The sequence below is a fragment of the Bombyx mandarina genome, chromosome 19 (assembly GCF_030267445.1).
Source record: "Bombyx mandarina strain Sakado chromosome 19, ASM3026744v2".
Lineage (NCBI taxonomy): Eukaryota > Metazoa > Arthropoda > Insecta > Lepidoptera > Bombycidae > Bombyx > Bombyx mandarina.
This window is the reverse complement of record NC_143225.1, coordinates 6,343,304-6,358,750: the sequence shown is the minus strand read 5'-3', so window position 1 is coordinate 6,358,750 and position 15,447 is coordinate 6,343,304. Positions and strand designations below refer to the sequence as shown.

Genomic DNA, 15,447 nt, shown 5'->3' with positions numbered 1-15,447 from the left:
TTGTTTTGGGCAAAAATTACAAAAACTTTATAGTTTGGTCAGAAAAATGTGGTTTGTGATTTTTTTGTATGGAGCGGGTCACATTAAATTAAATTCCTGCTAAGTACCGCGAGGTCCCGCTTTGAAACTTTATTTTCCTTATACCTTGTCTAGTCTACTATCATTTGATGCTATGAACATGTGCATAAAGTTGCAACTCTGCCAAATAAATGGATCGAAAAAAACTAATAAATACATAGAATAAAAACCTTTATATTTTTTTTCGTAAGTGCTTTTAAGTTAAATTTGATATGGATTAGTAAGTAAAAGCACGTAGTGATACCCATAATTACATAATACCTAACAACAATACATTTAGTAGGTCTCTAATTAAGCAATCTCTCTAATTATTAAGATAGTTAACATTATTTAATGAGGATAATTAGTTAAGTAGCCATTACTGGGTAGTAGAAAATATAGTAAACATTTGTTTGTCTCTGAAAGTATAAAGTGACCATGTTTATTATATACTAACTAGTGTTCGTTTATTCGTACTACTACTAACATCTCGTGATTGTCGTTGTGATCTTGCTGTTTCCGTAATAATTGATAATTTTGTTAACAATTTAGGATTATTTATGATTTTAAGAGAGCAACTACAGTCGCTGTCTGATAATAAAAAACTCTTTCAATTCCTACAAAATCAAATAAACGTGACCGAAGAGAAAAATGTTGAGCTCCAAAAATTCAGTACGCAATTTTGTTCAAATATAAGTGCAATATGGAAACGAAGTAGTCGCATGTTAGCACAGTTTATAAGAAAAAAATGTGATTGGTTAGAATGTGCAATAAACTGGCCCGAAGGAATGATACCTGAAGCTATCAACACTGCACATGAAAGGCTCGAGATTTCTAATACTGAAGATGTTGAAAATGTACCACCCTCAAATGTACTACAGAAGCCTCGACATCTATTTTTGCACCTCGAAAACCTTTTGAAGAATTGGGATCCAGGCAAAAACGAAGACGCATTGAACAAATTTACCAATCGCTTTCGTTATCCCCGGATGAAATGAAAGCTACTACAATTACTAGTTTGAGAAACACTAGAAATGAAGATGTAGGAGAAATAATGAACCACTTGTCAAATCACCCCGAAGATCTAGAAAAAGTTAATGAGTATTTAATTACAAGTAAAGTGAAAAGTAGTACATATTCTCACGATAAGGCAATATTAGTTTCACTTAAATTAAGTGGCAGTATATAAACCTAAGAGAAGCAGCAAGTGAAAATGGGTCTGATTTATACCCTTCTTAATATAAAATTAAGCAAGAAAAGACCAAATGTTATCCAGGGAAAGACGAGGTAATTATTACAGAAGAAGGAGCTGCTATTAAAATGCAAGCATTACTAAACTTGGCGCTATATAGGCTTTTAGATGTGATTACTTCGGATTTGGACTCTGCAAGAGAGCTACTGCTTATAAGCAAATAGGCTTTGATAGAGCCCCAGGTCAAAGTAATTATAAACAAAAAACTGAAACAGAGTTTGATGATTCATCTATTTTCATGGTCAGTCTAGTTCCTATAAGGCTTCAGAAATTTGATGGAACAATTGTTTGGGAAAACGACCTCATCAACTTTTTATTGCCGTCCAATAATGTTTAAATTTACAAAAGAAACGCAGTCAACAGTGACAATTATAAAAGCTAGCATAACAGAAGAAATAGAAAGACTTCAGCCATCAAAAATCAAACAAGTTGAAGTTAAGCATCAATTGCACATGATGATGATAGACGGCAAAATAACCTCATATTTTTCAGAAACATTTTCTGCTGTCTGTGATATTTGCAAAGCAAAACCGTCAAAGTTTTTTGGAGTGACTTGCTTATCAAAGAGAAAATAATGAAGAAATATTCCAGTATGGAATGCCATCTTTACATGCCTGGATAAGATGCATGGAGTGCTTACTTCATATCGGTAAATATAATTTTATTACTTCACAATTTTTTCATCATATGTAGTTTCCTGTGAGATTATTTTTTATATGACACTTTTTTGTTTGCGTCTTATCGTTTGGACTTCAAGAAATGGGGTTGCAAGGGGGGATGACAAAGAAAAAATATCAATCAGAAAGAGCGCTATACAGCAAGCGTTTAAAAAGGAATGCGGTTTACTTATATATGTTGTCAAGCAAGAAGTAGGAACAACCAATGACGGCAATACTGCCAGAAGATTTTTCAGGGATGCAGAAGGAACAGCCCGCATAACAGGAATACGTAAGGATTGAATAGAGAGGTTTCACTTGATTCTTCAGACTGTTGCATCTGGAGAGCGCGTAGACCTTTCCAATTTTTCCGAATTTTGTAGATAGGTATACTGCAGAATTGTATGTTAATGTATATCCCTGGTATTATATATGCCTTCGAGTATCCATAAATTGTTGGCACATGGCAGTGATATATAATAATGAAGAACTTTGGTGCCATTCGTATAGGTAAACTCTCGGAAGAGGCAGCGGAAGCTCGCAATAAAGATTTTCGGAAATATACAGAGAGATGTTATTCAAGAATGAGAAGTAGAACGTCGACTAATGAGGATATTTTACACAATCTTCTTTCGTCTTCTGACCCAAAGATCGAAAGGTGAAACAAAATATATAATATTTAGAGAGATTGCATAATTAGAGACCTACTAAATGTATTGTTGTTAGGTATTATGTAATTATGGGTATCATTACGTGCTTTTACTTACTAATCCATATCAAATTTAACTTAAAAGCACTTACGAAAAAAAAAAAAAAGGTTTTTATTCTATGTATTTATTAATTTTTTTCGATCCATTTATTTGGCAGAGTTGCAACTTTATGCACATGTTCATAGCATCAAATGATAGTAGACTAGACAAGGTATAAGGAAAATAAAGTTTCAAAGCGGGACCTCGCGGTACTTAGCAGGAATTTAATTTAATGTGACCCGCTCCATACAAAAAAATCACAAAACACATTTTTCTGACCAAACTATAAAGTTTTTGTAATTTTTACCCAAAACAATTATTATTCAGATTAACGAGCTCTATCTATCTACATAAAAAAATTTATAAAAAAACAAAGTTGGTCCCTAAGTCACTAAAATCATAGAATCGACCCACTGTGCGGCAGCGACTTGGCTGTGCCCCTGGCATTGCTGACGTCCATTACGATGGTAACCACATACCATCAGGTAGGCCGTATGGCAAAAGCAATAAAAATATATGAAAAGAATCGCATCATTCGGAGACGAATTGAATCGAAATTGAATGAACGCTGCAAAACCGGTTTATTCATTATAGCATTTTATCCTAAAATTTAAATTGCCAGGATTCTTTTCAAAACAATACGTTGTTTCTGTGTTTTAGATGTAAAACATGTCCACTCTTCAAATAATGTAGTACATATATTTTAAATAAGTAAACCAATAAGTAAAATATAATAAACAATATAATATATAAACGCCACTTAATCATGTACTAGCCGTACTGGCCCGCTTCGCTGGGCATTTAAAATTAACATTATTATTTATTGTCATTATTATTAGGGAGTCCAACGCTCATATAAATATTAGCCTATCCATTAATTACATGTATTTTCTATATGGATACTAAGTTTCGAGTCAATCGGATGCATGGTGCAGTAGTTACAACGGAACATCCGTAAAAACCACTGTCGATTAAATATTAGTATAGATTATATACCTAAATTGGAAGTATATAAAACCCATTATCTAACGTCATATCGTCACTTATATCAATTCCCATTTATCTTTGAGAGTTGAAGTTTGCAGGTATTTTTAATTTGATAGGTAATACTGAGCCTATTAGCTGTTGGCAGTCTCCTTTTAATTAGTGAGCTAGTTTCGCTACTATAGTACGTAGCATATCGCACACTGCACTGAGCCACAAAAGAGCCAATTTCCCTTTTCTGCAATACTGTGGTTCAGTAATACGTGGTTTTTACAGTTGCTGAGGTTTTGCAAGGTTTAATAGGCAATTTGTAATGTTCAGTTAATTATTGCTATGAATGGATGAAAAAGGTATCGAGCGAATGAATCAGTCATTGCAGTCTTTCAGATCACAGTCAGTAAATATTCAAGTACCTATTCAAATTAGGTGACTTTTATTTTGTACTAGCTGGGTCTCGAGATGTTAGCCGCGGTTATTTTCTTACCGCGGTTGACCCCGTGGGGCGAAGTTAGTCTAAAAAAGTAGCCTAAGTAACGCCTTATATCATCAGCTACCTATCAGTAAAAGTCCCGTCAAAATCAGTCCAGCCGTTCCAGTGATTAGCCGGAACAAACAGACAAAACGACAGAGAGACAGACAAAATAAAAAATAAAATAAAAAAATTGTATATGTACTGTGTATAGATTACGCATTTAGTAAAAAGTGGTTATTTTATTATTACAAACAGACACTCCAATTTGATTTATTTGTATATGTAGAAGACATTATTGTTTTATATGTTTATTGAGTATATTTGATTACATAAGAAAAAGTAATAGAGTTTCGTATCTCTGTTAGCACTAAAGAACTGTTGTAAGAAATAACAAATTAAATTTTAAAACTTAATTTTTGTTTCTGTATCTTATGTAGTAAGGGACAACACGTTAAGCGCGGCCAGAATAGGACGCTTTCTTAGTTCTACCGTGTTTTTCATCTTTTGATGCACTTATAGACAGGCTATCATACGACCCACCTGATGATAAGCTGTTACCGTCGCTCATGGATGTCAGCAATGCCAGGGGCAAAGTCAAGCCAGTGACTTCCAATAAATAAACCTATAATTCCCATAGGCAATCGTGCTTTGTCTCAGGTATTCATGCATTGCATTTAAATTTTGAGATAGATATGATTACGATTCAATTAAACATTCAGTATGACATATTATGGTTGGTTTTCAATGTTAGCATTTCATGGACAGTAGTCGTAGGGGATTAGGTTTTAAGCTGTTACACATCTCGCTAACGCTGGTAATAAATAGTGGGTATTATAAACCCTTCAGTAATAAGACGATTTTTTGGGCATTTCTCTAATAGTTTAATAATTTATGTAATTTTACCCTACCATCTTAATTTCATCTGAGTTATCGTAAAGAAACCTACAAACAGTTACATCAGTCTATTTTAGGTTGTTATTACTGATTAAGCTGATTAGGATATTATTAAAAATTAATGTGTTATTTGCTCTGGGTATATCCAGATATAAGATATATTTTGCCGTAAAGCAGTAATGCGTTTCGGTTTGAAGGGTGGGATAGCCGTTATAACATACTTGAGACCTAAGAAATTATATCTCAAGGTGAGTGGCGCATATACATTATAGATGCCTATGGGTTCCAGTAACCACTTAACACCAGATGGGCTGTGAGCTCGTCCACCCATCTAAGCAATAACAAAAAAAAATCGTAGGTGGCCTTCATATCTAATATTATTTAGAAAAAGGTACTAAAGGTATTAAGATGTAACCTGATCATCTATACTAACTAGTTGTTCGTCCACGATTTTAGTCGTGCCAGCTTCACTTTATTTCGCGTGGGCAATGACTCGTATTTAGCAGAAGAATGAATCTATTCCTAAGTATATTCTTTGTCAGAGTTCAAATTACATTCGGAGTGAATTTCATCGAAATCGGCTCAGCGGCTTGGGTGTGAAAACGTAGCAAGCGGACATAGTTATTATACTTTCGGATATTAATAATATTATTGACCTCTTGTGAGTCCGCTACACCCTGCCTATTTCCGCCGCGAAGCAGTAATGCATTTCGGTTTGAAGGGTGGGGTAGCCGTTGTAACATATTTGAGACCTAAGAACTTATATCTCAAGGTGGGTGGCGCATTTACGTTGTAGATGTCTATAGGCTTCAGTAACCACTTAACACCAGGTGGGCTGTGAGCTCGTCCACCCATCTAAACAATTAAAAAAAAAGTATCACTTCCAACACTTGATCTGCCCTTAGCTAGGGCCTTTTTCTATATTATCTATCACCATTAATTTCTTCAGTCACCTTCTAAATTGTCAAGAATATTGGAGCGTGTGTTTCTACAAGAATTGCGCAATAAACTGCTAAATACGATATCAATTTTCACATTTCTATTTCAAGCTTTCAAATGGAAGTAAATTAACAATTCTTTAAAGTCGGTATTGCTCAAAAGTAAACTATAGAAGCTCATCCACACATTTATGCAATAAAAAATCTAGTTCAAGAAAAATAACATCAAAGGAACCAACCATATAAGTTTTATCCCACTTCACTCTCATACATTAAAATAGAAAGATATGTGTGTACATTCCATCACTAGATTCGTGCAGATGGCAGAAAGCACGTAGGGTTACGGCTAATTGCAAAGTGCAAGCATTGTTTTTGCCCCATTCGCCCGGGGGAAATATGGAGCTCCTTCGTGAATAAGGTTTTAATTATTCTGCCAGACGGTCTCGTGTTCTCTTTCAAAATAATATCGGAGAATGTTCGAGATAATATTCTTTGAAATTTACTATATATAATGTGTGCGTCTTTATTTTGTTACTCTGTTTATAAAATAAATATATTCGAGTCTTGTAGTTTCTTGTGTCATTCGAACTATTTCTCATTTCGAAGCATGTTGTTAACTTTCCTTTGTGTTGTTAATAATAATAATAGTTGATGTTTTTTTTCAATTGTAGTTACTTAGCTAGACGAATTCATGGCCTACTTAATAATGAGTATTTTCATTGCTTTTTCTCGAGACAGAGTTGATACTGTCACTTTCTAGTCTATAAACTATTACTGCATTTGGAAATCCACTTGTAAGTAATTTTTTTTTTTTTTTTTATTGCTTAGATGTGTGGTCGAGCTCACAGCCCACCTGGTGTTAAGTGGTTACTGGAGCCCATAGACATCTACAACGTAAATGCGCCACACACCTTGAGATATAGTTCTAAGGTCTCAGTATAGTCACAACGGCTGCCCCACCCTTCAAACCGAAACGCATTACTGCTTCACGGCAGAAATAGGCGGGGCGGTGGCACCTACGCGTGCGGACTCACAAGAGGTCCTACCACCAGTAATTACGCAAATTATAATTTTGCGGGTTTGATTTTTACTGCACGATGTTATTCCTTCACCGTGGAAGTCAATCGTGAACATTTATAGATGTATGCGAATTATAATTTTATACTTACTACATAAATATATCTAGTGTGTTGTTTTATACGTAGGCTTACTTACCGAGCCGTCGGTTGACCTAACTTCGCCCGATTTCTCCATTTAGGCTCGTCCGAAATATCTCATAAAATCAATATGAGGCTCTCGTCTGTAGACTGCCTAGATTTGTGTTTCATTATAAAATCTTTAATATTTATTAGAACTGAAATATGTAGATTTGAATTTGTGATCTCATACTTAGAATTATGTATAAGATGCATTTGAATTTCAAATCTGTATTCAATTTATGGAAATGTTTTCAAATTGTATATTATTTTTATTCATAACTACAGCGCTGTGAAGTACGTGGAATCATTATTTGCACTCCAAGCCGAACGTTTTTCTTTATCTGATTCTCATAGAGAAATAAATCAGTAATAAGACTGAGAGTACACCACTGCAAATGTCATCCAAATTCAAAACTCATTAGCACAAATTGCATCTTTCATTTAAATTCAAACAAGCTAGGTTTTAACCGAAACAAAATATCTAAACTGACGAACATAGGTACATAACAATTAGTAATGAGTGCCGAGTGAGTGCCGTCCATGGAAATCCGTAATGGCAAATATAAAGTTGAACGATAAGCTTAATAATTATGACGACCATTTTACAAACGTATCCTGGCTATTGGCAAGCTGCCTTCAATTGCACGGTCTGCCTGAAATCGAGGCCCGGTAGATCGTTAGGGAGACTGGCCCTGTACAAATGGGATACTGGAGGCGAGACCGTCTCATTATAAATTGGGGGTCGACGAACAATAACCTCGGTGGCTAAGTGCTATAAAGTGTTGGTACCTGTGCTGACGTAACTATGGTTATGGCAGCCTCTGTAGGCCATAAGCTTTGCAGTTAAAATTTGTATAATTGAAATTCGTTGTTAATTTTTATTTCACCGACTAATGTAGGTATTTAAGTTTGAATATTTTGATATTTTACTATCAGATAAGCTTAACACCTTACAAAAGGTCTACAACCTTAAAAAAAGCCCAGCTTTCCACATCTCCAATTGCGTCATAAAACCCTTACCCGCCCAACTTATCGTAATGTTGAACGCCATGTTTAAAGTCGCTATTTTGAATTGCATCTTTTCCCTCATGTGGAAAGAAACAGACTGTGTTGACATTTATTTCATGCTACTAGATAAACTGTACGAGCGTCTGTTCTGAAAGTGCCTCAGAGATTTTATCGCATTAAAAAGCATTAAAAAGCAATTCAAATCGACGAGCAGTTGATATTCTGCTCTAAGACTTCTGTGTCCAACAAATCCACCATCTCGTTTAGCATATCCTAGTAGGCCTTAATCGATTAAGCCCAGCATTGATAAGATCCTACTGTTCCAATGCCGTAAAAGCGTTCGACAAAGTCTTGAACAACGGTTGTACAACAGGTTGTACAACATAGGTGTGCCGGACACGGTCACTGGACTGATAAGCACTTTTATCTAATTATTTGTTTCAATATCAAGCTAAAGGAGCTAGTCCTCCTATAAGCCAATTATGACGGGAGTCTCACCAGAAATCGATAATCATTCCAGTATCAGACAGTACTTATAGAAATAGCGTATCGAATTTTACGACGAGTACAACAGGGCTCTTCAAAAGAAGGAACCCGATCCTTATCTCAACATCAACACCCCTCCAGCCACCGATCACCTTCTTCGGTATCACGTTCTTGAAGTAGCTGGGTGTTATCCTATATAGGAATGACCCATTGTTCACATATTAAGTCAGTTCGCGATTGCAATCGAATTCGATTTTAAATTTCGTCTATAACAACAGCCCGCCGAGTTTCTCTTCAGAGGCTCTTTCCATTGTCTTTTTTACGTATTGCCACCGGTAAACACTTAACGTTTTCCTATCAGGTGTAACAAAAAATCCTTCAAATGTAAGAATAACGCGACTGGACTCAAAATTGTATAACTCATTAAAGATATAAAAAATTTAATTACCTAAATTTTGGTACTTATCTAACAATTGAATAGTGTGCCAGCTCTATCGAAAAACTCTATTATCCCCATATCCCCTGATTCACCCCAAAACCAAATTGAATCGGGTCAACCTAGTTTTTTCAGTTTTTGTGTATATTTTGTAATGAACTAGGTATGTATGTATAAAAATTTAAGCTTCCGGAACCATTTTAATCTCAATTTTATTGTTATTACCCTAAGAAATGCCAAGTGTTGTGGCATCAATGCTCGGCGACGACGAGTCGTGGAAGGCGATGCTCGACTTCTGCGAGTGCACCATCTCGCAGAAGGAGGCGGCGAGGCGCGTGAGAGACGCGCAAGCTCGCCGCCGTCGGGCGGGGGCCATGGAGGCGGATGTCGCCCAAGCTCTGGCCCTCTAAGTGTTTCGGGTCCCCTTTACATGTCGGTCTGGGGACCGGCGAAGGGGGCCTAAGAAGACGACGTGCAAGCTGCACGCGTTTTACGTAAGAGCATCCGGGTGATGGAAGGCCGGCTATCCTCGACCCATGATGGTTCTGACCCAGCGGGGTATTCCGTAGGATAGACCATTCTAACCGGCATCATCTAGGCGGGCTTCGGAAAGCCTGCCGACCGAGAGGGCTGATGGTCGTGGCGCCGACGACCGCCAGTCCGGCGTCCCGAAGGGGTGGGAGAGATGTGCTCCGCACTAAGCGCTTCAATTTCCCCCCTTTGCCTTTTCATGGGTTCTGTCTTATGCGTGCATGCGTTCTTCATCCCCAGGGGAGGGCGGAAGACCGGCGATTTCCTACTGACAAAAAAAAAATTTTTTGATTGTTTGTTGGATTTGGAAAGGGTCTCGATTCCGCCCAATCTACGGTATTCCAGTATTACTCATTTTAACTTGTCCATGCTGACGAAAAAGGTTAAAATTTATTCAAAACAAAATAAATGAATCAACAAATAACTAAGTATATAATAAAATAGGCTATCTTTTGTCTCGATAAAACATCTCATTCTCATGAGAAGCTAAATACATTGATACTTTGAACATTTGAGAACGCGGGCGAAGCCGCGAACAGCTAGTACTTTTTAAATAGTCGGAATGAATTAAGTGGTATATTTTTTTCACGTCTATAAGGTAATTTTACATCCAGTCTGACCACGGAAAACTTTTGTATGGGTTGTTTTAAATAAATAAAATGTGAGATTAATCAATTGTACAGCATTTGTGTTATGAGTGATTCTCCGAAATTGCGTTATTTGTCTGATTCATATGACCAAATTTTTTTTTCACATTTAAGCTTATAAAACATATTTTTACGAAAGATGATAACCTAAGATACAATGTCTGAAAAAGGCACACTTTTTGATAAAATGGTTTCCGAGATAATGAACTTTAAAATTTTTGGGGCCATATGAATCAGAATTAGGGATAGAAATGAAATTCTAGTTAGAAAAATCAGTCAATTATTTATTAAAATCACAGTAAATGCACACGATACTTATCATAACATCTAAATCTAGTCAATCACAGCATGATATGGCACTTGACAATATCAATTATCACAATATTTGACGTTATTAGGACTGCTGCGAAATTTACAGCTACTTTAGACATGTAAATAACATTAGGTCCATACGAAATGACTTGTTACAGGCGTAACGTGCCGCTAATGTAACGTTTCATTAACAATATGTGTGACATTCTGATTAATATGGTATTTTTACCTTATGAATCAGACACATATCAATCAGAATTTTGCACATTAACATCGATAAATCATCACACGTATGCAATTAAGTATTGTTATTTATACATAGGTTTCTGTTCCCCGATGGCATTATATTTCCCGCAGATTCAAGTTTGAAAACCATTTACCTTAATTATAAAAACGAACATACTAATCAGAAATACAGGTGTACTAAGGCTATATGAATCAGATATTTACCTTTATATCTCCGCGACGACACGGACCAGCCACACGTCACGTCGCGACCACGTCAGCCGAGACACTGGCTACCACCAGCGCGGGGAGGAGTCGCCTGATGTTTCGTATTTAGCTGGGTACGTTCGAGTGAAGCGCGGGAATATGAACCAGACTGTTGTGCCGGACACTCATTATTTTTTTACTTATAAATAAACCATCGTAAATATTAGTACAATTTTTTTTGGTGTAAAGAAACAACTAATATTCTTTCGTAATAATTATAATTCACATCAATTTATGAATAAGAAATAATGTTATTGTTACTAATGTTCAAGAAACTGGGTTACTGACACACCATATTAGTCAGAAGAACTACCTTTAAATATTTTTTTGAAATATTTAAATAAATATTATTAAAAAAAAATAACTTGTGCAAGATAGGCAAAATAGTCTGAGGTATGTTTTAAAATTAATTGCAGACTGATTTGTCAGTTAGTTACAAAAATAAACCTCAAGACATCGAAAATTTTGGGTTCGGAGAATCACTCTTATCAATATCAGTAATTGAAATTTTTTGGGGAAACAAAATGACAAATTGTTTCAAGTTTGTTCCAAATAGCAAATTTAAGTTATTGTTTACAACAAATGGTGCAAAATAAATTAACAACCATTCACACGGTAATATGTAGTTGAAAAAAAAATACATTTTGAAGTAAAATTAATAATTCCTCTATCAATGTTTTCAATGAAAAGCCTTCCAATATAACATATAACCATCCAATGTATTTGAATATGAATATGAATAATGATTTATATTCAAGGGAAATGAACAAAAACGTTTTTATTTCCTAATCCTAATATCATTAACTACGTGTTTTTAGTTAGTGCGGTATAATTTGTTCTACTAATGATTCTGGACGAGTCGACAAGGGTGCTTGATGGATTGCCAGTCTTTTCCCTCAAGACAAGGTCACATATGTACATAAATTATTACGAAATGGACCCGCATTTAATAGAGGAATACCAGGACGCTATGGAAAATTTAGCTACCTACTTAATTCAAATTTTAAGTCTATGAGTATGTCAAAATTCTATTTTTTTTTTATAGTCTGTGATTGAAATTGATTTTAAATCGTTTTATTTTGCTATAAAGTAAATGGAACAAATTTATTTTTAACAAAAATTATCCTGTTCTGTTTAGATTACTGGTGGTAGGACCTCTTGTGAGTCCGCACGGGTAGGTACCACCACCGTGTCTATTTCTGCCTTGAAGCAGTAATGCGTTTCGGTTTTAAGGGTGGGGCAGCCGTTGTAACTATACTGAGACCTTAAAACTTATATCTCAAGGTGGACGGCGCATTTACGTTGTAGATGTCTATGGGCTCCAGTAACCACTTAACGTCAGGTGGGCTGTGAGCTCGTCCACCCGCCTAAGCAATAAAAAAAAAGATAACGAACAATAAACTTATCAGCTTTCTTAAAAATAAAGCAAGAGAATTCATGCGCCCAACATGATCTACATTTCGTTTTGCAAATGTGTCTAAACTTGAAGGGTCTGAAGAATGACAGCAAAGCGAAATGCTAAATAAATGGATAGTGTGGAAACCATTTTGTATAACGTGATCTGAATCATACTCGAACCCTTCAAAATGAACGTACAAAAGTATTTAAAAGTTAAGTCAGTTTAAATAAAAAAAATTATTTTTATAACAACATAGTCGTTATTTTTCGCAATAAATCAAATTGACACAATACTATTAGTATAAATTGTTGAAGACTAATATTAATATTATGATTGAGCAATAATAAAAAATCGATATTGCCTTCTATCGATACCTACATTTAAATAGAAAATAATGTTTGTATGTTTGTACTTTATACGTTTCGCGCGTTCATCCAATGGTAATGAAATTTGGTAATGTGTTTTTATACATAAGAATATTTTTTTTTTTTTAGGATTGAAGGATTACTGATGGCTCGTAGACCTTTCTAGTTTCACTAGGACAGGTGGGCGAGCAAAGGCTTAGCCAAGAGGGGTGCGATTTGCTAACAGCTACCCGAGCGCTTCCGAAAGAGACCTAATAACTCAAGAACAGCTGCTTCGCTGCTCCTAGTGTTAGAGTTGAAGAGCTGAAGTCTAATGCAAAGGTTATTGGATCTGATGGATCCGTAAGGACGTGTCTAGGGCGTCGACGGTGACTGGCTCTTGCGTGATCAGGATTTGGGGAGTAATTAGCGGCGGCAACGATAAGGCGATTATCATGACGCATAGCCTTATCGAAGTACCGTTCCGACGCTGACTTCATGTATTTCTGGATAGATTCGAGGCCCAGGTCGTCGTGTAGATCAACGTTCCTCACGAAACACGAAGCTCCGACGGCTAAAAAGCGGGATTGTAGAGATTGTAGGGTGTCTGTGTGTGCGGGCCGCGTGAGCGAACACCACACTCGCGTAAGTCATGACGGGATAAGAATACATTCTGTAAATTAAGTCTAAGGTAGTACAATGTTTTCTTTTAATTAATGATATGGAATTATTATGTTATTGCTATTATCTATACTAATATACATATAAATCTACACTGGTTTTTACGGATGTTCCATTATAACTACTGAACCGTGTATCCGATTGACTTGAAACTTGGTAACCATGTAAAAAATATATGTACCTAATGGATAGGCTAATATTTATATGAGTGTTGAACTCCCTACTCCAGTTGCGGGGGCGTTAATGATGTGAATCTTTGTGGGGGTGAGAAATAATAATGTTAATTTTAAATGCCCAGCGAAGCGGACGGGTACAGCTAGTAGTTACTAAAGACATGAAGTTTTGAAGAAGAAATAGGTTTTTATTAAGTTTCTAAGTCCGCTTTCGATCGTGATCAATGGCGCTTCTCGTGTACAGTTACTCAAACTACTATTATTAGTGCCTTCTAAAAAACATCAAACTATAGCCAAATACCGTGGAATAATATTTTTTTAGTTACATTACAAGAAATGTCAAATACAAAAGTTTACAATTAAAGGACAAGTTATTGTACAAACATAATTTATAAACTGTATTCCCAAATTGTAACGATATTATTTTTATTGAACAAAACCATTAATGCGATTGAGAATAGAACAAAGGGGATTGTGAAAATCATCTATTCCTACTGCGCATGTGTAATAACCATTTTAAAATTTAATAGTGGTCAATTCAAAGTAATTTACCCGGAGGATCCCTTTTAACTGGCTTCGTTGGCGCAATGTGACAGGCCGATGTGCATGGAATATTTGGTTTCTCATTTATTAATGATTTCTTTAAAAGGAATGCTATTTATTGTTTTGTGGAACGAGTTTCATTATGAAATATAAAAACGGAATTAAGTGCACGTTTTGAGACAATATTGTGATGCGTTGATCTTTGTACCTATAGTAAAAACAATTAAGAAAGCGTCAGTAAAAAGAAAAATTTAACAGAATTTTATTTGTAGCTAGGTGAACCGAGAGAGAGAGAGAGAGAGAATACACTTTATTGCACACCAACACAATTTACATTTTAAAAAAACAAACAGTCAAAAAGCACATATGTACAATAGGCGGTCTTATCGCTAAAAGCGATCTCTTCCAGACAACCGTTTAATTTACAGAAATTCTGTAAAATATAAAAAATATAGCAGGTATGTTGTGGTGTACCATATACAATACATTATTATAGAAAATATATACATATAATAAACAGATATATACCGTTTACATAATATAATATATACCAATATACATACTTACATACAATACATACTAATATACTTACACACACATAATAAATCAACAGTATGGAAATTATAAATGACAGACTTCGTAGTGGCTCAATCGGTAAATAAAATACTTTTAAGCTTTTGTATAAAATAAACTTAAAACAAACAAAAGGAATGCGTCCGACACGGGGGATACATCAAAGGAAAAACAAAATTGTTATTTTTATTTATTTCCAAGCATTTTCATATTTATCTACCTTCTAAACCTTCTCTGGACTTCCACAAATAATTCAGAATTAGCTAAATCGGTCCAGCCGTTTTCGAGTTTTAGCGAGACAAACGAACAGCAGTTCATTTTTATATATCTAGACTAGATAGACTAGACTAGACTAGACTAGACTAGATTATTTTGTTATTGTTTGTGTTAGTCTATTAGAGAATTTATTAACTGAGTTTGCATATCACGTTTCTGAATGCAGTAGAAAATGCATTTAACTGTGCAAGTATTCGTTCTGATTTATTGTTTTACTAATTTGTCCTATTGAAATTTTACAAAGGCATTATCTATTCCCGTTCGAAGCTTCTGCGCGTGCAATCTCTTGTACATTCTTTGTAAATATTGCATAACACCGCTAGCTCTCCGACGCATCGTGCTGTC

At 35.5% G+C, this 15,447-nt stretch overlaps 1 long non-coding RNA gene across 1 annotated transcript; it reads left to right on the top strand.

The window, feature by feature from the left end:
- Positions 1-1,830: 1,830 nt before the first annotated feature.
- On the top strand, positions 1,831-4,371 carry LOC149500827 (uncharacterized). The gene is made up of 2 exons (XR_016324732.1): positions 1,831-1,958; positions 2,067-4,371. It is a non-coding gene; the product is annotated as an uncharacterized LOC149500827 (long non-coding RNA).
- Positions 4,372-15,447: the final 11,076 nt, after the last annotated feature.